The 25,365-nt window shown below is 41.3% G+C and overlaps 1 long non-coding RNA gene across 3 annotated transcripts in view; it reads right to left on the minus strand.

Annotated features, from left to right (window-relative positions):
* Nucleotides 1–25,365, minus strand: part of LOC309345309 — a 99,389-nt gene that overhangs the window by 1,257 nt on the left and 72,767 nt on the right. For 2 of the 3 annotated variants that reach the window (XR_014158173.1, XR_014158175.1), the window contains exon 3: nucleotides 404–586. This is a non-coding gene — a long non-coding RNA (uncharacterized lncRNA). Of the gene's footprint in view, nucleotides 1–403; nucleotides 587–21,388; nucleotides 21,466–25,365 lie in introns of all 3 variants that reach the window. The other variant, XR_014158174.1, reaches the window with a different exon arrangement.

A 25,365-nucleotide genomic window follows, 5' to 3' on the forward strand; every position in this document is an offset into this window, starting at 1 on the left:
TGACAATGAGAAACCACAACATAAATCTGATAACTGACTGACTAACTAGGAACAACAACTTGGGAGTTGTAGTGGATAGCTCAATGAAGATGTTGCTGATAACAATTTCACAGGATTTAGTAAACCTGGTGATTTGAATGGCATCAGAGAACTCACTTAAGTGATCAACCAACCTATAATCACAGCACCTTAAATGGCCTGGAATTAGAATTTCAAGAGTGAATCAGTCTAAGCTTACTGAAAGAATCAAAACAAAATAAAAAAATTCCTTCCAGTAGCACCTTAGAGACCAACTAAGTTTGTTATTGGTATGAGCTTTTGTGTGTATGCACACTTCTTCAGATAAAATCAAGAAAGAATTCTTCAGAAAGAATCAAGAGCACTTGATAACATTTAGACTCACCTGCCTTGTATCCTTGGTTAAGTGGCCATACACACAAGACGCATTGGCTCTAGTATACAGAAACTGGTAAAGGGATCTAGAAAACAAACAAGCCAAAACAGGTTGAATATGGAACGCCGGAACACCTGGAACTCCTGTTTCAAATGATGTAGTCATCTTAACCGTCCAGTGATAATCTCTAACCTGTGTAAAGAAGCAATGAATCACTTCAAATAGCATGAAATAGTTTAAATGACCAGTTGGCCATCCATTTTGAATCCCCGAGTGTTTGTATATTTTGTAAGCATCTGGAGTCCAGAGAGAAATCACTCTGTTCAGCATCTCTGCTACAGTACTGTCTTCAGCAACCTTTGTTTGCTTCTAATGCGCATAAATAATTGGACGCTGTGGCTGCATGAAATCAGTTCATTTCCCTCATACTTCTAAACCCTACTGGAACTTGCATAGCAGTAGTGTCTGCTGAATTATGATCCTCTAGGTTGTCTTAGATTTCAGCACTTTCCCATGGATACCTTTAAAGCAGAGATGAGGAACCTGTGGCCCTTAAAGTATGCTTGGGCTCCCACTTCTATCAGCTGACCAACTGTCGGGGGCGACTGAAGTTGGATTCTAGCAACATGGAGTATCACAGGTTCCCCTTCTCTGCTTTAAAGAGTAGCACAATATTTTGACATTCATTTGCAGTTTAAACAGATTTCTCCGCTTTGTTTATAGCCTGGACAGCCTCCTAGAGGTTTATATGAATCTCATAAATACAAAAATTTGCTCCACATTTATCTTTTCTTCAGGTTCTGTTGCTAATTGGAAATACATAAAACTGCAGCACTGCTCTTCATGTCCAAGCTTTGGAATAATATATCAGCTATCTGATTGATGGTGTGCAGTTCTACAGGACTTTTACTAATAACAAATATTTCTTTTTTGCAAGAGATTAACAATGGTGACAATAATTAGTTTCATGCTGTGGGATGAGTTTTTGCAGTCTTAAATAAATTTGAGTATTCATTTTAACATTGCAAGATCATCAAGTTTCTTTATGTGTGCATTGTAGATCACTGATCAAATGATGATTGTGGATTATGTGTGGAAGGAGGTTGCTTGTATTCCAGGGAGAGTGGAATATAGAAACTCTTTATCCATGTATTTTATGGGTTCTAATTAGTGGAAACATGTCCACCAGAGGTTGGGAACTGCAATATTGTCCCCAAATGTTGATCTTTTTTCCTTATGAAGAAGACATAACGGTGTGCCCTCTGGACTATGACTACTGGAATCCCCAATTCTAGTCAGCTTTCTCTCATTCTCCAATCTTTTAAAAAAAGAATTGCTGCAATAGTTGCTCAGAGGCATAGATACCTTTCACTGAAGACAACCTCCTGAGGGGACATCAAATCTGGCTAGTCTCATGAAAACTCACTGTTTCCTGTTGATCCTCAGTGTCTAGAAGTTTCCAGCATTAGATATAGAAATGTGACAGAGAACAGGTACCCATCACTATTCTCTTTTACTTCCCAACCTTGCTTAACTTCCAGTCTAATCAGTGCTGCTTGGTGGTCCCAGTTTCCATTGCATCGGAACAGATCTAGGTATTGCTCTCTGATGACTACTATGACTGAGCTGTCAAGAATTCATGTAGGCTGACTCCTTTGTGATAACTAGCCTACTCTAGACTTCACCTCTGCTGGATTTCTGTTGATACCTGCTCGTGTCACAGCCTGGAGCTGACACGTTCCTTAGGTAAGGAGACTGATTTTAATTGTGATGATGCATAGGTATGTTCATAGTTCAATAACAACATCTGCATGACCACAGAGCTCTAGAAAATGGATACTGTTAACTTGTCAGATATTTCATCCTGATACTTGTATTTGATACACAGCTTCAGTTGCACTACCAGAAAAAAATAGTTTGGATATGGGCATCCTTCCAGCAACTTCTGCGGTGAATATAAGAGTACTTCACATCCACCAGTTTTTCTGCAGTCAGCTCTTCCCTGTCTTCATTCAGTGCTTCCTGCCTACCCGTTTCATCTGATGGCCCTGATGTCAGTTTTTGGTGCTCTATTTCTGACATAAATTGCTACATTTATAATAAATATTTGCAGTAATGTGAGTGCCTATAATTTACTTCAGCTATTAGAGCAGGATTGTCCAAAATGTATATTTAATATGAAGCTCTGCACCCAGGGGTGGGTGGGTGTATTTCCCAAGAATGGTTAGCCAAGATTACTATAGTCACATCTTGAGCATGAGGGTATCTTGCTAATGTTTAAGGACGAGGAGAGATTAGAATGGGTGATGAAAACTAAATCCTGCTACTTTTTCATGTTCCTAAACTTTTTCTGAGATTCGGTATTTGTCACTATTGTAGGCAATACATTTGGCTAGATGAGTTGTCTGTTTGCCTAATAGTATGGTGGTGCTTTAACCATGTATTTGGTATTGACCGTTTCCAAACATTTTCAAGCACACTTAAGTTCTCTGTAAAAAGCAAGAAGTTATCTTTTTACATTTTCATTTCTTATTTCAAAGAACTCTGTAGGATATGGAAGCTTGTGGAAAACAAGCATTCTGAGAGCTCCATTGTACTGCGTATAATTGAACACTGATTGATTTCCTTAGCAACCTTCTGCATAGCAACATCTGGAAAAACTAATACCCCAGCCAAAAATATGACACTTATTTACAAGTGAATTTCAAATTTACAACAGCAGTAGCATTTCAGTCTAGAAGACATGGCTGCATTTACTGACTAATTAAAGGAAATACTCGAAACACCAAATCTTGTGTTGTGTATATCCTTAAAACCCACAAGCATGAATTAGCTTTTAACAAATAATACAATTCTGATTTTAAGTCTCAGTATGAAGCACTTAATTAATTTTGTAGGATAAGGAATCTGTCGCAAATATACAGCACTTCACCCACTCAACACCATCTGCTGTGGAGAATTAAATGTACAACTCGCAAATGAAATCCTACAGAGCTGGTGCAAAAAGGTCTTTGCTTGAATTTAAACAAGGCTGTGGAAACCAGCAAACACATTGCAAAAGATCATGAAAACAACAACAAATGTGTCCATCAGTGAGTCATTCTCACAGTGGTTTTTCATATACTGGTTCTGTTGCAAGAATTTGCACTTGATGCTAATTTTCCATATGCAAAATTCTTGCTTCAGCTTCTGATTGTACTGCCTTGCTTTTGCCAAAGCTTTCAAACATATTAAGTCTATGATTAGCCCAGCAATGTAAGCAAGAGTTAAGAAAGTAATAAAGTTATTTACCATAAAACAAAGTTGTCATTTTTAAACCATTCTTCTGAGTGGTACCTGGGTATTATTTCATTTCCGTACCTGTGCCTATTAGATCAATTTAAGCTGGATTAGACATTATCAATGAAACATCTTGTCAAATTTTAAAGTTGAGATTGTCCATTTGAAAATTTGGCAGATGTGGAAATTGTAAATCCTGTCTCACAAATCTGTTCAGAGTTCTTCAATAGTGTCAGCAAGCAAGACGTGATCCAGCTGGCATAGTACACTAGGACTTTCAAAAAGGTTTCGACTAGGTACCTCCCCAAAGACTCCCAAGTAAGTTAAGGAATAAGAGGAGAGGTCATCTTGTGGATCATGAACCGATTAAGTAAACAGGAAGCAGAGAATAGGAATGAATGGACAATTCTTCCAACAGGGATGTAGAAAGGGGATTCTTCCAAGGTAAGTATTAAGACCTGTGATTTTTAACTTTTTCATAAAATGTTCAGGGTGGCTTAAACAAGAGTTTGTGAAGAGCTCCAAAGGGGCTTCTCCAGACTGGGCAGTAAAATGGCAAGTGCAATTAAATGTAATCTTAATTTCACATCTACATTCATGGGGTCTGAACTGGTGGTGACTGACTAGGAACAACAACTTGGAGTCGTAGTGGATAGCTTGATGAAGATGTTGCCCCATGTGTGGCAGCTGTGGAAAAGCAAAATTCTGTGCTAGGGACCATTAGGAAAAGAGTTGAAAATAAGGCCTCCAATATAGTGCTATTATGCAAATCTATGGTGAGGCGGCATTTGGAATACTATATGAACAGTTGTCGTCACCTCACCTCAAAAAGGATATTGTAGGGTTGGAAAGGGGTCAGAAAAGGGCTGCCAGAATGCTCATTGGGACCAGTGGTGGAGCATATCTAAATAGTGCCTGGGTTGGGAGGAGGAGCTTGCTGTGGCACCTGTGCAGGAGTGCCCCAGTCCAGGAGAGTGGGTGGCAGCCGCTCTCCACCCCCAGGGAAGGAGGAGCCTCAGCCGGGCACGCCACAGCCACACTCTGGAGTTGCAGCCAGGTGCGGCAGCTGGGTGTGCCAGGCATGGAAGGACACACAGAGGGTGATCTTCACCCTCCGTGCTCTCCAGCCCCCGCTGCCAGCAGGGTGCAAGGGGGTCTCAAGGGTGTGCCTGGTTCATGCCCCCCCCCCAGATTTTGCACCCGGGGCCACAGCCCCCATGGCCCATCCCACACACTATGCCACTAAATGGGACTGTTAGCAGCCTTTAGAGCTTTTAAGTTCAGAGAAAACGCAAGTAAGAGATAGTAAAAGTGTAAATTATATATGGTATAGGGAAAGTAGATGGAGAGAATGCTTGTCTCCATCTGTTACAACACTAGAATTCATAGACCGCCAATGAAGCTGAATGTTGGGAGACTGTACAGGCAAAAGAAAGTACTTCCACACAATGTGTAGTTAAACTAGGGGCATGATGGTCACCAACTTGGATGGCTTTACAAGAGGATTAGACAAATGGATGGAGCATAGCGCTACCAATGGCTACCAAGCCTGATTCCACAGTAGAAGGCAGGGTGCTTCTACATATTTCCACCCACTCCATTTTCTGTTCCTTCCAAACAGTCTGCATTCTTTGCCCATTTGGTATGATCAGTCCAGTTTGCACTATTTGGTGGAATTCCCTCCTAGATCTGCAGGTCTGCAAACATTGTGGTCTCCCCAGGCCTGCTTGTTTCCTATTTTGCATGGAGAGTACCATTTTGGCTGCATAAGTACAGGTAATAGGAGAAATATGGGTATTGCTGCTGAGACTGACCTTGGATGGGCTCAGTTTGCAAGGGGAAATTGCCCTCAACCTGCCTCCAATACTTTCCTCCCCCCCGCCCCGCCTTGCCAAGGTCGGATTAACAGCAATAGTGGGGGAGGGCAATTTAGTTCTTGCAGGTAGGGTGTGTTATTTTAAAGGGTGGGACCTTTTTTTTGCAAATTTCAGTGAGGCGGTCTTCAAAATATGTTTCTGGGTGTGATGAAGTCACATTTGCTATTTTTGTGATTGGACATTTATCTTGGTAAGTCTACATTGGATAAAAAAGCACATAAACTGCTTTGAGACAAGCAAAGAAGTTTAATTTTACCTTATGAAAACCTCAGGTAATGCTGAACAATAACAACAAATATTAATATATATAATATAACAGCAATTACTTGGAAATCATTTTTAATTATTTCTATGCAATTTTACACACAAATCAAATCAAATCAAATCCGTTTATTGTGAGGACCATGCCTGTGCACAAAAATTAACACTACAATAGTTAAAAATATTAAAATTCATTTACACACATTTTGCTTACAAGCAAAAGTAAATTATATCAACTTAACCAATATATGTTTCGGATTCCCAAATCATGTTACAACTTTTTAGCAGTCCTCATTTTCGGAATTTGAAAAGTTAAAAAATCCAACACACCCTTAAGTGGGGGCTCTTGTAACTCCATTCTACTGATCTCATGACTTGAAACTGCTTTAATTAACTGTTTTGATTATTATACTGTTTTAATGGAATTGTTTGTTGTACGTTTTAATTGTGGATGTTTATTTTAAAGCATCTCTGACCCACAGGCTTAATTGGTCCTGTCAGACAATTTTGGCCCAGCCACACTTAATTGCCTAAAAGTGCCACTTGGCTGGATTTGCAGGCACCACCAATCAGCTGTTTGGTGGTACCTGAAATGCCTCCTGCTCAGCAACAGTTGGCTGATCATTGGAGATGATCATTGGCTCATCATTGGTCTAGGAACATTTGCACAGGTATCAAAAAAGTGTCTTCATTGTATTCCTAGGCCAAGACAAGTTATATGAATAATGGTGATAGGAAGGCATGGTGTAGTTCAGCCTTTGCCAATCTGGTGCCCTCCTGATGTTTTGGACTACAACTCCCATCATCCCTAGCAACACGTGCCTTGCCTGCTCTGTTGGTCACTCATTTGCCTCCTCTGGACCAGAACGCAGGCAGCCATGTTGTAAAGGATCAGCACCCTGGGCAGGGTTCTTGTGCTGGCCCTCAGTCAGGAACTTGGGTCTCAACCTGTGCCCAACCACACCAGCCCATGGCACTGCACCATGGACTGCTCATAAATGTTAATAAAGATACACTAACCTCTGCTGAGTTCACATCCTGTTTCAGTAATGTAAGCATTGATGTAAATAATACTGGATGTGTTGCAACATCTAACAGTTGTATGGTTACTACTCTGCTGATTTTAAACTAGTTTGAAAGATTATTTTGCCCCCCCCCCCGACAGTCTTTACTGCAGCTCTCCCTCAGAGCTAGTCAATGGGAATTTTAAATATTTGCCAACGTTTTAATGAATTCTCATTTTCAGTGGTCCTCCTGAGAGAGAGAAGAACCATAGATTATCCAAGTGTTTTGAGTTTCCACCCCTCACCCCCTGGGCATTCAAATGAATGTGGTTGCAACAAGCATAAGTTTGAGCTTGCAAAACTGTTCCTTTTCATTATTAGAAATAAAATGTTCTTGTGCTATATATTAAATTGCATTTATATGCAGATGCAAATTCTTTCAGCGTAATTAAAAGCACAGGAGAGGCAGGACTTTTCATAACAGAAATGCTGACAGATTCCTTCAAATGGTGTAGAGGGATTTCTGCTGCTCTTTTGACCAGATAAACCAAACAGGTAATTCAATGTGATGTGCCAGCCATGAACTTGCTCCATTTAGTTTTAGGCGCTTAGGGAAGTTAAATATAAAACAGTGCAAAACTACACTGGCTTCAGGGCTCTATGGTTACACAAGCACTGGGGGTGAAGCTTTTAAGTTTAGCTTTTATTTTTCTCAAGGGCAATTGTTTCCCAAGTGAGATAGGCTTCCTCGAAGAAATGCAACTCCTTACTCTGCCTGTTTGGACCAGAAAACAGTGGAACTGTAAGTCAATGCATTTCAGAACTAAACCTCAATCACTGCTTGCCAATAGTGGTAGCCAACAGTCCCAAAGATGACACAGAGACAGGGAACAGCAGGCCTGCTTTTCTTCATCCTTTCTGTTTTGATCTTGTTGTCCCCTGACTGCGAAAAAAGGTGAATATTTCCAGCAATCCACCTTCATTTTAGTTCCCTATGCATGCCGCAACTCATTTTTAGCCACAGCGTAGCAAACCAAATGAATTAAAATAACCACTATCATAAAATTCTTAGAGCAACACAGAGACAACTGCTGTGCTCCCCAGACACAAACATGAAAACATCCACCCAGACTAGTAGCCTCCACAGTGCAATAGGCAAGGCTACAAGCTCAGAACAATTAAAATTTCTTGTGGAGCCTAAGAGTTCTATTCTCCACATTTTTAAGAAGGTTGCTGTAAAAACGCCTGCTTTAGAAACATTTGTCTTCTGCGAAGACACTTCCATTAGAACTGATTTAGTTATTTTGATTCTGTTATCATCCCTGAACATGCCTTTTAGACTGGTTAAAGAACATAGGATTCTGTCTTGAATATTCCTAGACTTTGCCATGTGCTTATGGGGGAGCTTCTACTTTTGCTTTTCTGCATTTGAGATAAATGATGGGAAGTGTGACTAGTACCTGCAAATACATGTCCACATACACCACAAACTGAAGCATGGATGGGGGAGAGAGCCTAAACAACAACAGTGGTGAGCAGCCCAGAGCTGACAACATGGACAGAGTCTGTAGCATTTTTAACTCAACTAATTTCTTTAAAAGGAAAAAAACCAAAAACTTAACTCCCAACATACCAAAAAAAAAAAAATCTGAAGCTACTCCAAATCAAACATGTTAATTAAAACTGAGTTTAACAGCATGCCTAAACTGAAATGCTTTACAAATAACAGGCAATAACTTTCACAGATCTCAGCAGGTAATCTGTTTTGCATGGTAGTGGAACAATAGAGAAGTCCATATCTCAAGTCCCTGCCAACCTGCCCCTTTTTATTTGCTGCCCTCTTCCCAGATTTTAAAGGTTAGGTGACCGAAGTAACATTGAGGAATGGCCAGATGGAAAAGGGCAATCCCTAGGGTACATGAGACTCAGATTGTTTAAAGTTGACATGGGGAACCTTTGGCCTACCAGATGTCACTGAAATACAGCTCTCCCCTGATGTTGGCCATGCTTGCTGAGACTGATGGGAGTTGTAGTTCAGCAGCATTTGGAGGGCCCAAGTGTCCAACACCTTGTTTAAAGCTGTTTAAGAGAAACTTTTGGCAGTGACTACTGCTAAAGGAGTGGGACAAACAGCTTTGTGAGGTGGTATGCTCTCAGATGAAGATATTCAAGCAACAGATGATCTCCCAATATCTCTCCTAACTCTATAATACTATGAATAACCAGAATTGGCCACAGAGGTGGCCAGGGTCACTGTTTTCAAATTGTGTGGATATGACTATGTGTTCCTGCTCCTATCAGGAGGAGAGGCAGATAGCCCACACAGACTGAATCTATGGGCCGGACACCAGTGCCTGTGTGTCATGTGGTTTGGCTTGGACACGTCAGCAATCTTTTCTTTAGGGGGGAAATTGAAATCAGATCCAGGAAGGGTTGAAGCCGAATGGTAGAGTACATGGGTCCCCCCCCCCTGAATTCCAGTTTCAGTAGCCTAAGACTTTATACAGTTTCCACAATCTTTGGTAGGAAGGCTGGGAAAGACCCCTGCTTGAGACCTTGGAGAGCTTCTGCCAATCCAAGCAGACAGTATGGAACAATAATAGAGCAGGCAAGAAGGAACAATAATAGGTATTTATGTGGCATGAAGTTAGACGGCCTCTCACTGTTCTAAGAGTTTCGTAGACATTTTGAGGCTTGCTTACGGTTGTCTGGAATTGTTTCTTCTTCATTGCTCTTGGTGACCGGAGTAACATTGGGGAATGGCCACCAAGTATTCTAGCACAAAAGGCACAGTCACAGTGACAGTCTGGCAGCTTATGAAATGCTAAAAATGCCCCAGAAAAACAGTGAAGTATGAATTCTATGGTTTTCTCATTCCCCACCCCCACCCCCTTAAGCTCTGAAGGAGAGAATTACTATCTTCTGAGATGGATAGCATCATTAATCAGAATCAGACAGTTCAGTTTCTTGCACAATGCCAAATCATCCTGGACTTATATTTGCTCTGACTGCACAGGAAATAAATATAGTCAAGCAAACTGTTTGATTAGGAATGCGGACAGAAGAGGGGGTGGAAAAATATTAAAGGGGAAATTTTTGAGGTATAAACAGAATTCCAGCAAAATATTACTTCTCTAACATTATTATAAATAAGATTATGGGGGTTATGCATGTGTATGTATGTCTGTATGTGTATGTTTTTATGAGCTTAGCAAAAGGACATCATCAAATAAAATGAAATTATGTGTTTCAAAAATTTTAGATGCTAATACAAGTTGTAGCCAGTTTGAAAGTATGTATGGAAATATGGTTTAATTTATTAAATATCCCAAGACAGGCATAATTCTAAACACTTCATGATCTCACCTGTTTTGGTTTCAAAAATGAATGGTGTGGGTGACTATTTAAGACAGCTTCAAAATAAATGCAAAGCAGCAATAAACAGAACACCTCACAAAAATAGTAAGCAAATGCATAAACCTTTTTCCATGTAGGATTAACTAATGCTTCTCTATTCCTCCTATACTCTGAACATCATCTGTGTTCTCTGGCTTATATATGGGATTTAAATTGCATATTGTAAACTGCCTTGAGTGGAAATAGGAGGTGCAATTTAAAAAACTCAATAAATGTGTACTGTGTTTTCTCACTAGGTTCTTAAAGAAAGTCTTAGACCTAGTTTTCAACTCAACAGCCTTCTGTCCTTCCACTCTGGTCAAAAATGTCTGCTAAGGGCTCATCCACACTTCCTCTTGTCCCACTGCTTCCACCCAGGGAAAACTGCTCTTTAACACTCAGTAGGAGCAAACAGTAATACAGGTTTTTTCCAGATTCACATTTGCTCCAATTTAGCACTAAAGAGTGGGTTCTCCATGGCAAAGGAGCAGGCAAGGGAAAAACCACTCAGACCTGTGCCTAGAAACTGTGGGTCAAGCAGAAAACCACTTGGACCCATGCTTTCTAGGCATGGGACAAGTATTGATGAGTTCTTACTCTAAGTTGGCCTCTATGCATGGCCATTGTGCTGATTTAGCTAGTGCTGAGAGATTGGAGCTGTTGAAATAGTACTAGCTCTCCAGCACCATTACGAAGAAGAATAGTATCCATCTCAAACTAAGCCACTTAAGCAAATGAAGATTGACGTCAACAAGTCCATTGCCCTAGAATAATCGCAGAGCCTCTTCACATATTCAAACGTTAGCAGGTTCACTTTGTGAACTATCTTGTAACACATGAGAAGATTTCTTGCTGCTTTCCCTCCATGTTTACGCAATGTGTACACACTACACAGGACTGCAGTGGAACTCATGCAGGTACACACGATATACAATTGGAAAAAGAAAAATATGTTTACTAGGTCACACGTTACAGGATACATGCATAGTACAAGTGATAGAACCAAAGTATCAAATGTGAAGAGCTTTTGCAGGATTATTTCTGGGGGAAGGTTGGCAGTGTTTCTCACACTTGGGTCCCCAGCTGTTGTTGGACATCATCCCTGCCACTGGTCCTGCTAGCTAGGGATGGTGGGGGTTGTAGTGCAATGGCAACTGGGGACCGACGTTCAAGAAGCACTGTGGGACATGAAAGCTAAGCCTATATGGGACAACATAATCTTATGGGCATTCATAGAATGATAGATTTGTAGAGTTGGAAGGGGCCACAAGGATTATAATCCAACCCCTGCAATACAAGAATCTTTCATCCAGTGTGGGGCTTGAACCAAAGACCCTGAAGAGTATCGTGCTCTACCAAATGAGAGCATCCCCAGGATGAGTGGATTCCTTACTTGGGTAGTCCCTTTAGCTTCAGTCAAACTACTCTGAAGTTGTTATTAAAAAAAAAAAGACAGTGAAATTTACTGAGAGCAGCTAGAGCCTATTCTTAGCATCAAAACCTTATGACACCCTTCAGTTGGTTTAATCACAATGGTGTGGCATGAACATTGCCATTCAAGTATCAAGCATGTCGGAAGAGTGCTGTTAGTTCAAAGGTTAGAGAGTTCCAGTATATTTTCAAGCGGACATGATAAAACAACCAAATGACTGATTCTAAAGGTATGGTCAAAGCAACTGCTGCCAGTGTGGGGCACTAGGACATACACTGTTATGCTTCAAATGTAAAGAATTACTTTTACTGAATTTTTTATTATCCCCCCCCCTTTTTGTAAGCCACCCCAAGGTCTTATTACAATCAAGTGGTAGATAAATCTTGTAAAATAAATAGACAGAGAAATCAAACTAGGATACACAAGTCAATAAGAACCTGACATTGTGCACTGACAATGAAGTTCATTGTCCTCAAACTGATGGAGATCACAAAAGTTGTCTTCAAACTGGTGGAGCATTGGCTCCTTCAAGTTGTTACCTGATGCCAGACGTAGCTTCCTGAGGGTGGAGCGGTGATGTAGGGCCAGTATGCTAACCTCCAAGCAGGTGGGTCCTTGTTGCCTGCTGAAAGGGAGAGGTGGTGGGGAGGTTGGCTCAGTGCAAGGAGTGTCTGATTGCCTCTGCTGCCACATTTGCACCACGGTGGCCTCTCTGCATTGCCTGATGTCTCCCTGCTCTCCTGGTAAGTAACCCACCTGCCAGGAAGTTAGCATAGTGGTTCCACCTCATCCAGCAAGCTGCTGCTGCTTAAACACTTTTTATGCTTAGAGAAGTATCAGAAGACAATTGAAATACAAAAAAAGGAGAGCTTGTTGTGCTGTGAACACACTTCCAGCTTTGCCTTGAGCATCTGTGCTGCTATCAGAGGTCAGAATCACTGGGCACCTACCGAGGCCCAGTCCACAGCAGGGCAGCCAACTTCTAACTCCTGGACTGCTGCCCCTGACACTGCTGCCAGTTCGTCAGCCTTTCTCTGACATCAAGGAGAAGCAGCTTCTACTTGCCTTGCCCTTTGAATGCTGGTGCAAATTGGGCCCTTTGGGAGGGGACAAACAAATGAACAGTTGTCACTGTGACAAACAAGAAAGGGACCTACTGAGGACATATTGACAAAGGACTCGCCCAAACCTGTCTAGTGTATCAGCCAGTCAAATACTATGTCATTTTTGCCCCACTTTCTCTCATGCACACCCATCTCCTACTGCTGTCCACCTCCTCATCCAGCTGGGAAATAAAGCAATTAGGTGACAAAGATGGGAGTAGTGCAGCCTCCTGCAGTCAGAGGCATTCAGCTGATGAGTGCCCTGCTACCCAGACGGAGGGTGATACTAGTAGCAGCAACCGGGTTAAAGAGTGAGTGAGGAGTGCCAATGGCAAGTTTGTTTGATTCTCTGGGTTGCTAGAGATGGATATTAATGCTAAAGAGAGATCTCACAGCGTGTTTACAACACTGTGAGCTTTTTTATATGACAAATGTTTTCCACCTTAAACCTGGAAGATTCATACTGAACCATATTGTCTGATGCATGGGCCTTGAAAGAATCTTGAAATATATTGGAAATGCATTCTATTTGGGGGGGCACTATGCTTCCCTGACTCTGAGAATTAATATTATGGAACAGTTCATTTGCTTAACCCATCCAGTCTTTTTTCCCTTAATTAATTGTTCACGGTAATCCTTTGTCCTCCAGCATCGTATATGTTGCCAGGAGCACACTATAATGTTGAGCTACTGATGGCAGCAGGAGGATCCTGCCTCTTATCCACAGCTGCATCATAATTCTTTATGATACACAATTAATCTTCTGCATAATTGGCTCAAAGCTGGTTGTCCTGTGTAAAACCCATCCAGCCAGTCTCTGAATTTCTGGTGTCCCGAAATGTTCACAAACATTTTAACTGCTAAGGGGAAAGTTTCCATCACAGAACATCAGCAAGCAGAACAGATTCTATGAAGGAAGGAATTTCCAGTTCCTTTGGAAATTATGAAGCAAACAATGTATATCAGTTTGGCTGGCAAAACTGGACGCAGAAGACTGGCAATTCATTGTAGGGGAAAATGTGGGGACACAGGCAGGATGCAGAAAGGTGTGGAAACACATACCTGGAAAGCTTGGAGGAAGGTACCTGAGGAGCAAGGGCCCAGATTGCACGATAGATCAGTAAAATGAGACAAACATAGACATTTGAATTTTGAAGCAGGAACCAAATGGGAGAATCAATGGAGAAGGAATGAAGAAATAGTGAGGAGGAGGCAGGGAATTGTAGGAAGGATGAGTTGTTGAAAATGTTGTGTAGGAGGAACAATTCCACACAGTGCTTAGAAACAGAGATAGATGTGCTTTTTGACTGAAGCAGAGCAGATAAATCACACAGATTCATAGGTCTGGAACACTGGGGAGAAAAGAGACCAAAGGAAGGATGAATTTGGTTCCTTGATTTGAAATGACTAGTCAAATAATCTGGTTGCAGATTTGAGTATATGTATGGTGATTTACTTTTTAAAGGGCAAAATTTTCAGAGTATTGCAGGAAAGAGCTCTAATTTTTTGAGCTCCATCTGTAACCTAGGCTGGATCTAGACACATCAAAGAAGCATTCCAGTTAAACGCGTTGCAAACTTTGTATGAGAAATCGGGTTAGCAAAAATGGAACTCCACAGCACCATCTGGTGTCACAGTGTTAGAATGCATAAACAAGACATATCAAGCACTTTTTCTTTACCAAAGTAGCTGAGTCCCTAGAATGCATATTAATCTGGAGTTTATGAACTAGCAAGTTCTAAAAGGCATTTGTGTCAGCATAACACTTATAGATACCAGGCTGCCAGCTTACTTGGGAATCTGAAGAAACCATTGGCTGTGAAAAGCACTTGTTACTGATCTTTAACTTAGTAAGATTTAAAAGTGTCTAAATATACAGCTAGTTGCTGAGTTATTAATAGTGGGACTTTCACATTCATTACTGCTATTCCTCACTTTTTGGAGTGTCTAATTAAAGGAGTGATAGAGGAATTGTCATTTGCTGTTAAAACACTGCTGGCTGAGAGGTGTGAAAGTAAAGACTCTTTTCAAACATTTGAAACCCTAATGGATTATGTCTATCAGAAATCTCAAATGCAAATGGAATTACCACTAGTCTTCAGTCATGGCAAACAAAATTAGACTGAATGGAAATTAGGCACTGCAGAATCTACATAGGAATTTTCTCAGAAATGCCACAAAATATAACAATCTAAAAAGCCAAGCAGCATTTTTCTGGGAAACAGATGCTTTTCTCCGACTTCAGCTAATTTTAAAATATGGAGAGGTTGTTTTTAATTTCAGAGATGGATTCAGACCTTCCAGTTTCAATGTGTACTTGGCAAAAAAAAAAAAGAGATTTTTTTTTTTTAATCTCTACTGGGATTCTGTACAACTGTGCATTGCAGAAAGGATGCGGGTCATTGCTCCCTGCTGATTTTATCTTCCCCACAATGAACATGCAGAATCAGCAAGCTCCTGCCTTCCTTGTGCATGTTTATGCATTGGTCAGGACCAGGTGTCATAGCTGCACGTACACATACCGGAAGCCAGGAGATGGGGGAGTTGTGGAGGGCTTCTTTGTTTTTGTTTTTTTTAATGTGGCTGAGTGCAGGAGAGAGCCTGCTGATTCTGTATGTTCACTGCTGTGGAGGGGGGGGGGGAATCAATATGAGAGCTGAGAACGGGTGCAATGGTGTACTGCAAAGTGTAACGTTAAGCTGTTTCTGGATGGAAACAGAGCTGATTTATTCTTAATGACTTCACTTTGCTGACCATCAGGTTTTTGTTTCATTATTCAAAGGCAAACACTGAGCAAGCATTTTCTGAAAGTGCCAAGCACTCTAGAGCAGGAACAAGCAAGCACACTGTGTGTCCTTCGGATGTTTGGTTTATTTATTACACACAATTTGAGGGAACTGTTTGCTCTTGAAATGCATCCGGAGCAGAGCTTTTTTAACAGGCCTCTCCCCACCAAGTTTTGTGCAACTGCTCTTTTTTCTTATAGGCATTTCAGATTTACACAATATCTACGGTGAGATACAAAGAGCTTATTTTAGGCGCAAAAAAAGCTTGTGTTTCTGAAACTTTCTCTTACATACACACACACAAACATGTGTGTGAATTACTTGTAAAATTCTCCTAAGTTTCAACAGCAAATTGACTTGCAGCATGAGGCTCCATGGTTCAAGATACTCAAATCCAAAGTGCCCTCACATGGGATTCAGGCTCTCATCTCTTAGTATAAGGTGCCATGCATCAAGATCTACCCACCTGTTTCTCAGCCTTTCAGAAATGTGTGTTCTGTCAGGCCAACCTAACCAGATATTTGGAGGGGGGCGGGTCTCTTCTGCCCCACTGCTGCAGGCAGAAATGGGCAAGGCTTTTTGCTGCCTGAAGTGAAGGATGGTCAGTACCCCCTGCCACCGCCACATTCTACATATAGAAGGCAACTGGATGGGCAGCTGGATCATATTTCAACATGTGCAGCAGGACAGTGTCCTCCCCAACACCTGAAGGCAGCAAGGTAGCTGCAGCTTCAGTGGTGCAGAGCAGGCCCCATGGCACACACAGCTCTCTATCCTCCCAACACTTGCTTTGCTCACTGCTTCACCTGACACCTGCTTGCTGCCTCCTCAAACACGTTGTGTGAGCAGAGTGGAACATGCACACACAAGTCGGCTGCTGGAGTGTGTGACCAGAGTTGGCAGGCTCTCTGCCTGCTCACTCGGTCAGGATTTAGGAGCCTTTCAAAGTATTTAACACACTGGGAGAAGGCAACATGGTAAGGTAGCCTGCAAGCCAAATCCAGCAACAAGCATCACTGCCTCTGGGGCTCAGGACCATAGGATTGGCCCAGTGAAGGCATTCTGGAGGACAAGGTCATAATTTGTCTGGAGGACAAGGTCATAATTTGTCCACTTATTCATAAAATTGTTTTATTTTAAAATTACATCGAAAGCACTGCCAGCTAACATAGTTTCCTGAAAAGTGACACTTGCAGCTGAGATACACTCTACATTCCATTTCCACAAACCCCAAAATTCACCATTATATAGAACATTGAAGACAATGGCAAAGATTTATGTACGACACAGCTTTTCTGTAATTCAAACTCAGATTTCCCAACTGGGTTAATTTACGGTACTGCTATTAGTGTCACTTTTAACTAAGTATGAGCAGAGCAGGATCTTGGGTAATTGAAACTGCATGAGGAAGTTTTATAACTTTGAAAGTGAGATGACACTTTCCTATTATAATATATTTCTGGATGTAGCTTGTGCCCATTAAGATTGATTATGCTAAAATTGCTCCATCAAAATCTGCACAAGTCATTTTGGAGGCAGCACTAGACAGATACTGAATAAAGAATTGTTTTCAAGGAATTATAGATTTGGAAGGGACCAAAAGACAGACTAGACTTGCTTAGAGCAACCCTCCACCACCAATCAAGCAGAATAACCAGACTATTTGTAGATAATCTAACATCTACAAATGATAAGAGTTCTCCTTGCAAAGTTTAGGAATCCATTAGAGAGATGAGGAGCTCACATGATGGCAATTCCTGCCAACTATGAGCCCAATCATAAATATACTTACACAAGTTATAAAAACATGCATGCTTCACACATTGAGCAAAAACTGAAGACTGCCCAGAAATGTCACTTAGATCAGAATACAGCTGTGAGGTTACAAACTGAGACCAGAAGCATGAAGCATTGGAACCCAGGGCTTAAATAACGGCACTGGTTGTCTGTGAATATAAAGGGGATGTGTAAGTCAGACAATGCAGGAGTCAATATTGTAGTTATGCCATTAGATGTTGTGCAGAAACAACAGCAACAACTAACCCCATGTGGTTTCTTTGAGATGTCACTACTGCTCCATTATAATTATGAAGAAGCACCCATTTAGGTCAGACCTTCAATAAACATAACATTTCTTAAATACGCCATATGTACATCTGCTTCCTAACAAAAACATGACCACCAAGTGGCTTGCAATCATAAAACCACACATGTAATCACATATGTAAAAAGACAAGATCATTCACAGACACAGTTTATACTCTAGATACCCTATCCGGATTGATTAGTAGGCAAAGTTAAAGTTCTAAAGTGCACATTGAGCAGCGTCAACGTTAAGGTTCATAATTTGTATTTCAGTTGCAACTATGTTTTGTCCTGTTAACATTTGATTTGACCCAGCTCTACAAAATTGAGCTGCGCAGACATTTTGGAGTTTCACTGGGGAGACCTGTGTTCAAATTCCTGCTAGGCCATAAGGCTCTCTGAAGGTTAACTGGGGCTGATCTCCATATCTCAGCCTAACAAGTCTGTTGTAAAGATAAATGGGGGGGGGGGGCAGTCTATGCTACTATGTATGCTTTGGGGAAAGGAAGAGATAAAAATATAACAAATCTATAAATACATTCCCTGTTTACCGAGCAAGCTTTCATACAGCCTATATTAAGCCACGGCATACAGAAATTTTAAACTGGGTCTGACTTTGGTGTATTTCCTTGCCTGAAGTAAAGCCCTCCCGCTGGATAGTTTTGGCCAGGTTGAGAAACTACAACTCCCCTCAGCCCCAGTCAGCATGGCTAATCGCCAAAGGTGATGGGAACTATAGTACATTGGAAAACCAAAGATTCCCCATGCTTGGAGTAGGTCCTTGGGGTATGCAAAGATCAAGCACTAACTACAATGCCAACATCCCTTCCCTCCCACCTGTTTTTATTTCACTTCACTTCCACTGGGAAATGCTGTCACCTTAGAAATAAAAGTTCCGCTCTCTATTTCTGCAAAAAACTCCAATGTGAGCAGAGCAGCTCTCTTGCATTGTTCTCCACATGACTCCTTGTTTTAGTCAGTTATGGCTGTATATACTCTCCTTTTCTCTGATTCCGGAAGCTGTTATGTATTTAGGTGGAAAATCTGTCAGCCCATGCTCCTAATAAGAAACGTACACATAGACATGAGCAGGACAGTGGGTGAAAACACTGACCATTAAAATGTAGTTAAAATGTTAGTTAATCTGATTTACAGAGCTCTGCAAAATGATTTTGTATGATTTCCCCCCAGCTTAACATTGTAGCATTAATATTTCATTGCCTAGAATTCACTATGATTGTAGTCCTGTTACTGTCTTGCTCAATTTATTGCTTGGGAAAGTTATTTTTAATCTCTTGCAGGAACTAAAAATGCACACTTAGGAAAAGCCCTCCCATTTGGAACTGGCTTGATACATTTCTGATTAAAGCCATGTGAAGATGGATCCTGAAGCACTGTTTATTGGAACAAAATTATACAGTAATTTTCTGCTGCAGCTGAAACTCTATGCATGACGATATTAGATCACACAATTAGTTTTAATAGACGGCATGGCTGGGGGGTGAGAAATATGCCACGGATGGCGGATATGCTGTGTAGAGCCACACTAAGTGAGCTTGCTTGAGGCAACTTGCTGACATGGTTACATTGGGCGGTGTCATGGACCGGCTGGACAGAAGAATGGTGGGAGGCACCAGCTGGGGAATGCTGAAGAGAAGAAGACTCAAGAGCCCAGGGACTGGTGGTAGGATGACAATGAGTTTTAGAGGGGATGACCACTCCCCCCATGAAATGGGGGGGCCTTTTGTGTGGTCACGCACAGCCCCCCAGATCCCAGTGCAGCTCCCAGTAGTTCAGGCTGGCTTCACCCTCCCCAGGCTGGATATCTGGAGGTCTCCGCCTACCTCAGCCAATCGCCCAATCCCGCCTGGGAGGCGTTGCCAGGGGATCGGCCAGGTAAGGGGAGAGACCGCCCTGCCCACACAACAGAAGGTGAAGCAACAGGGTTTAGTGAGCAGGGAGAATCTGTGGCAGAGATCAGAAGTGGAAGCATAAGAGAATGGAGGCCAAGAAGCAGAGATGAGTCAAGCTAGTGAAGAAGCAAGGGTGTCTCCCCTTCCTGCTGCAACAAGCTCCCCACTCCTCTGGTCTCCCAGGACCAGGAGAGGTATGAAGTGGTAAGAGCAAAGGCAGACATGATGATGTAGTCTCTGATTGCGCTGGGGAAAACCCATTAGAGGAGGAGATTTAGGTAGCTGTAGGAAGGCAGTCTCCACAACTTGCCTCACAGAGGCAAGACCTCTTGAAGAAGAGTTGCTGTGTTCATTAGGCCTGGCACTCCCAAGCAGATCCTGTTTCTTCTAATAAAGAGTTAACTTCACTTACTCCATATGATTTATTGCTAGTTCACTCCTGGCAGGTGGCCAGATGCTGTTTGACTCCAACTCCCATCTAGCTAACATGGCCAGTGGCCAGGGATGGTGGTGTGTGCGGTCCAACATCTGAGGACCAACGGTTGGGGCAGACTGGTCTAAAGGATTTATCTTATTATGGGAACTTAGCATAGGAGCTAGAAGACAGGCACTCCTGGGTTTTATCATGTTTTCTGTTTTGTGGTGGTCCACCATGCCACCACTAAATGGAGAGTTCAAATCACATGTCAGTCAACAACAAAGATCACCCTGTCACAATCATGCTCTCCTTTTTTTATTTCTGGCAATCATAAACTGTACACGATTGCTACGCTCTTCTTGTGTGTCTCTCTCTGCCTTTGACAACTGCAGAATAAGGAGATGGAGATAAGCTTTCCTCATATAAGGGGGGGAAAGGTGGAAACCCTAATTGCAGCATGCACTCGCACAGCAATTGCTAACCAACATGTCTGTTGTGTCTTATTGGTGAGGAGAAATTGGAGCTGCGTACAGCTGAGGGTGCAGGGGGCAATTACTTGAGATGCAATCGAGGCCAGGTGCACCAAACGGAGTTAATCACTGAACTCAGGTAGATATTTGAATCCTAAATTGGTAGGATGCCAAAATATCATCAATCAATGCTACAACACTGGCAAAATACCATGATTAACCTAGGAATATGAAAATCCTTTAATTGACATACATGAAAAGAATTTGAAAGAAAGGATCAGCCTCCTTGCACACTTTAATTGCTCAGATTGTGTGAACAAAAGATGGCTAATGATGATTAAATCACATTCAAGGGTATACTAATCCAAGATAAGCAGTCTTGACAACATGCACCCGAGATAGCTCATTTGATAGGCCATTGGTAGTAACTTCTATGATTTTTGCATATTTTTAACCAACTAATTCACCTAATCTACTCTGTTAATAATGGGTTCCTGGGGTGAGGAGCCATATTGGCTCTCTGGAGAGTATACACAATAGAGTTTTTTCCTATACTGAGAAAGGGGAAGAGTGAATGGATTGTAAATTTTTGTGCTATTTATTGTTCTGCCAATATGTATCACAGCAATATTGTAATATATGCAGGCACACTTATGGATTTTATTTATGTTCAAAGAAGTCAGTTACTTGCACTTGCTGAGACTCGATAGTCTCATTTTACCATTGGGTCTGCTGAAAACCTCTGGAGAATTAAAATTCTCATTAAGTCCACAGGAAAGCAGAATTTAATCAAATGCATTCTAAAGCTCACTGTTAAAAAATATGCAACTATAAATTGAATTTCTGTTAGTAGCTGGCACAGCTCTTCAGCAACAGCTAAAGTCTTTTTTTATTTATTATACTATGAATGCAAAACAGATAAAATTAAATCCTACATCATCAGTAGCTCCAATCTCGATACATTACTTACTAGTGAAACTTTTCTGCAGTACCTACAAAAAAACACCATCATGTGTCATCTTTCCAAGCCTTAAGGAACATCCTAATCTGAAATTGAAAGATAAATATTGCAGTTATGAGTCTTTCTGTCATGACTCAAATAATTTTAAAATTGCTGAGATGTATTCCTCTAACAATGGTAAAATGGGTCTAATGCAGGATAAAATGGCAGTTTTAGTCTCAGTAATTTTGATAGCAGCTTGTAATTTTCATGTACTTGTTACATTTCTCAGATCGGCAAAGATTACAAGAGAACACTTTCTCATAAGGGAAAAAATATCCCATTTTACTGCTCATATTCTTTACACACAGTATACTTCAGCTTTGAGAACGATGAGGACTTTTTTGAGTGTGATGTTTGATCCTATAAATATAACATTGGACCATTTGGCACTGGAACAGATTGCATGAAATTAAGATGTTGTTAGGAACCACCTGGCCAGTTCTAAACCAACCTGAACTGGGATTTTTTTGTTTACATTGGTAGTTTCTTAAAAAATCAGCCTTAGCGCTATTTACAATTTGTACGTAACTTAATTAAGTTCTGCAAATGAGTTCTGTATTGGAAAGTGACAATTCTGTTTTCCCGATTAATAGTGCTTACTGCGTTCCTTTGTACCAAGAGCTGCATTCTCCTCAGGATTCTGCATGGTAAATGTCACAATGATTCCTGTTTTGTCTCTCGCAGAGGTTATTTCAACTTTTACAGGTGAACAAAAAGATATGCAATACTTTTTTGCTTATCGTGAATGGGAAACCTGCACTTGGTGTACTTCTAGCTGTCACACCACTGTTAATAGCAGAAGAGCTTTGGAGAAGTGGCCTACTTCATATTAACCCTGATGGAACAATTGTCATTCTCAGGACTAGTTACTTGTGCAGTGATCCCAAGCAAAATTCCCAAGAAGTAGTAAGTGCTACTTGGCGGCCCCTCCCTTCCAAGCACATCTGTTCAGGGTTTAGGTCCACCACCCAACCCAAGGCCGGAATCATACAGCTCCTGGGGAAATATAGTTTGCTCCCTTTTCCAAAGAATGACACGTTTTCAAATAACTAGGTGCCTTAAGGCTTGTTCAGATGTTTTTCCTTGTAAACAGCAGGAAAAGAACTCAAGAAGGTGCCAAAGTAAGTAGAAATACAGTGTAAAACCATTTCTCACACACGTTCAAGAACCGGGCTTACAACCAGGTAAACTGGTATAGGATTGCAGGCCAAGATTCTAAGTGTTATAGCAATAGCCAACAGGCTGGGAAAGCATATTCACATGTGGAGTTCACTCAGAAGCCCCTGTTTTCAATCTATTAGTGTTATAGTTCATTTCTTTTTCATATTAGCAAATCACCAGCTTACAAACTATTTAAAATTCAAAGTGGAGGAAGCTTAAAAAATACAACTGAAGTTTTTCGCTGCTTTGCATAAAACTTTGGAGACACTGAGAAAAGGCTATCCATGACCCTAATATATAAAGAGGATTATTAATGTCCCACATTTTTGGTTCCCTGCTATTAATTTAAGACCAGATCACTAGATTTGGTGCCCCAGTTAACAGGACCATGTTACTGAGATAATAGTGAATTATTTTTATCCTCCCCCCCCCCCTTTATTTAAACTCTCTGAATGTGAAGCAATGGGGATAAACCCAACCATGCTGTCCTTACGGAGAGAATGAAACCATCACATAACAGCTCCTGCACATAGTTTTCTGTCAAATCTGTCCCTTGTTGCCATTGTAATAGTCATCGGCAGTGCAGTCCAGTAAACTTTGCTCCCAAGTAACCTGAACAGAAATCGGGTAGAGAGATAGGTATAGGGTGTGTGGGTGTGTGGGTGTAGATGTGCAGACCTTCCATGTGTCCCTATTTTCCAGAAGCCATCCTGATTTCTGATTTGATCCTGGAATGTCCTGCTTTTCCTTAAGATGTCCCTAATTTCATCGAGAAATATTGGAGGGTATGGAGTTATGCGACCCTTGAGCCAAGGAGATAAATAACTATACAACCTTTAGTAGACATCTGAAGGCAGCCCTGTATAGGGAAGCTTTTAGTGCTTAATGTTTTATTATGTTTTTATATATGCTGGAAGCTGCCCAGAGTGGCTGGAGCAACCCAGTTAGAAGGGCGGGGTGGTGGTGTTGTTGAATAGAATGTACCCATTTTCTTTTTTTTCTTTTTTTAAAATAATTTTTATTAACCGGCCAATCAAATCAAATTAAATCACATCACATAAATTCCGAATTACAAAGCCGAATTTTAAATTTGGTTGGGGGGGGGACCCATATTTCAAGATCCGAAGGGGGATTCTGATCATCTTCTTGCTACTGCGTTAATGTCCAAATCAGTCCAAACAGAGTTCATAATTCTATCCAGTCTTATCTTGCTGTTTCCACATCACATCTTGTTCATATATTTTCTCTTTTTTCTTTATGATCTCTTCTGATAGTCTCTTTAAGCCGATAAACACCAATAATAATCCTGTGTGAATTTTTCCGTTCTTCCAATCCTCAAATCGAGATGGTGTCCATATATCATCGCCTTCATAGATAACATCGCTCTTTCCATCATTAATCTCGCAAAACTGTTGCTCTTAAGTCCCACTGAGGAGTTTCACCCACAATATAAAAACAGCTCTATTTCTCTATTTCTCCTCTCAGACTTAAGTCCTCCGACAGAACTTCCCAGTATGGCGACGGCATTTTTAACTGTGTCATTCCAAAGCTCTTATACATTCCACGCTCTTCTTAAAACATGCTTTGGTTCGAAAGTTTATCTCCACACAGCCTTAAATCCACAGCTTAAGTCCTTAAAACGACATTTCTGACTCGTGAGGGGAGGGGATTCTTGTTTAATCACATAAGGAAAGAAAGAAAAGGTTCTTTCCCCTTCCCCCATCAGTCATTTGCCATACCAAGTCTTGGCGTATCTTCTCATGATTTCTCTTGTTCCTCCGACTCGTCTTGTTTTATCAAAGATCTCTTCTGTTAGCAGTCTTTACTCCCCCTCCTTCCTCGAAATATGTGCATTCCTTCATCCAAATTGTTTCTTTTGAAGTTCTTGCAGCTAGTGGCGCGGATCAGGGACGGCGTCCAGGAGCACCAGAATCCCACAGGAGGGCTTTGTGCCTAGTGCCCCCATCCCCACAAATTCGGGGGTGGTATAGGGCACAGCAGGCAAGGCAGTCCCCCCCACCATCCTGGGGGGGGGGTAGGGCGGCTAATTACTCCCATCATAGCCTCCAAATTACCTCGTGTGGGTTGGAGAGATGTTATTGTCAGCCATCTTCCGATGCTTCCCCTAGTGGCCCCCCAGAATGTACCCATTTTCATCAGGAAAATGTTGGGTGGGTAGAGGCTAGTGCTGCAGAGCATAACTTGCTTTCTATATTGCATCCTTGGTAATCTGTGTGGCCTCCTATGTAACAAACTGTGCTGTAGATAGTTACACTTCATAGAAAGTTTATTTCCCATTTTGGGAAATATTTTATTATTCTTTGTAAACAAATGTTAAATTTACTAAATTTACTAATCACAGCCCTTTATTGGGGAAATCTGGTAGTGTCAAAATTCTCTACTAAACAGAAAATAAGGACTAACTCACATATTTAATTCTAAGACTTACGGTGTACAGAGATGTCTGCTCAGAAGTAAGCCCCACTGAGTTCTGTTTGAGCTTACTCCTGGATGTGTACAGGATTGCAGTCTTATTTCTTTTGTCATCCTGGACCAAATGTGGAAGCAATGGTTTGAATATCCCAGCATGGTCATGCAACACTGATTTATTGCAGTGCTAGACACAATATTTTTGAAGTGTTTGTAGCGGTGCACTATTAAGGGTTGGACTCAGGATGAAACGTTCAGACAATTGCATTACTACCTCACCTTTAAATTCTGAGTTGACATAAAGAGTGACTTTAATTGCCAAATGGAAAACACGGCTCAAACGTGGTTATGTG

The sequence above is a fragment of the Podarcis erhardii genome (assembly GCF_964252035.2).
Source record: "Podarcis erhardii genome assembly, chromosome: 6".
In the NCBI taxonomy this organism is placed as follows: domain Eukaryota; kingdom Metazoa; phylum Chordata; class Lepidosauria; order Squamata; family Lacertidae; genus Podarcis; species Podarcis erhardii.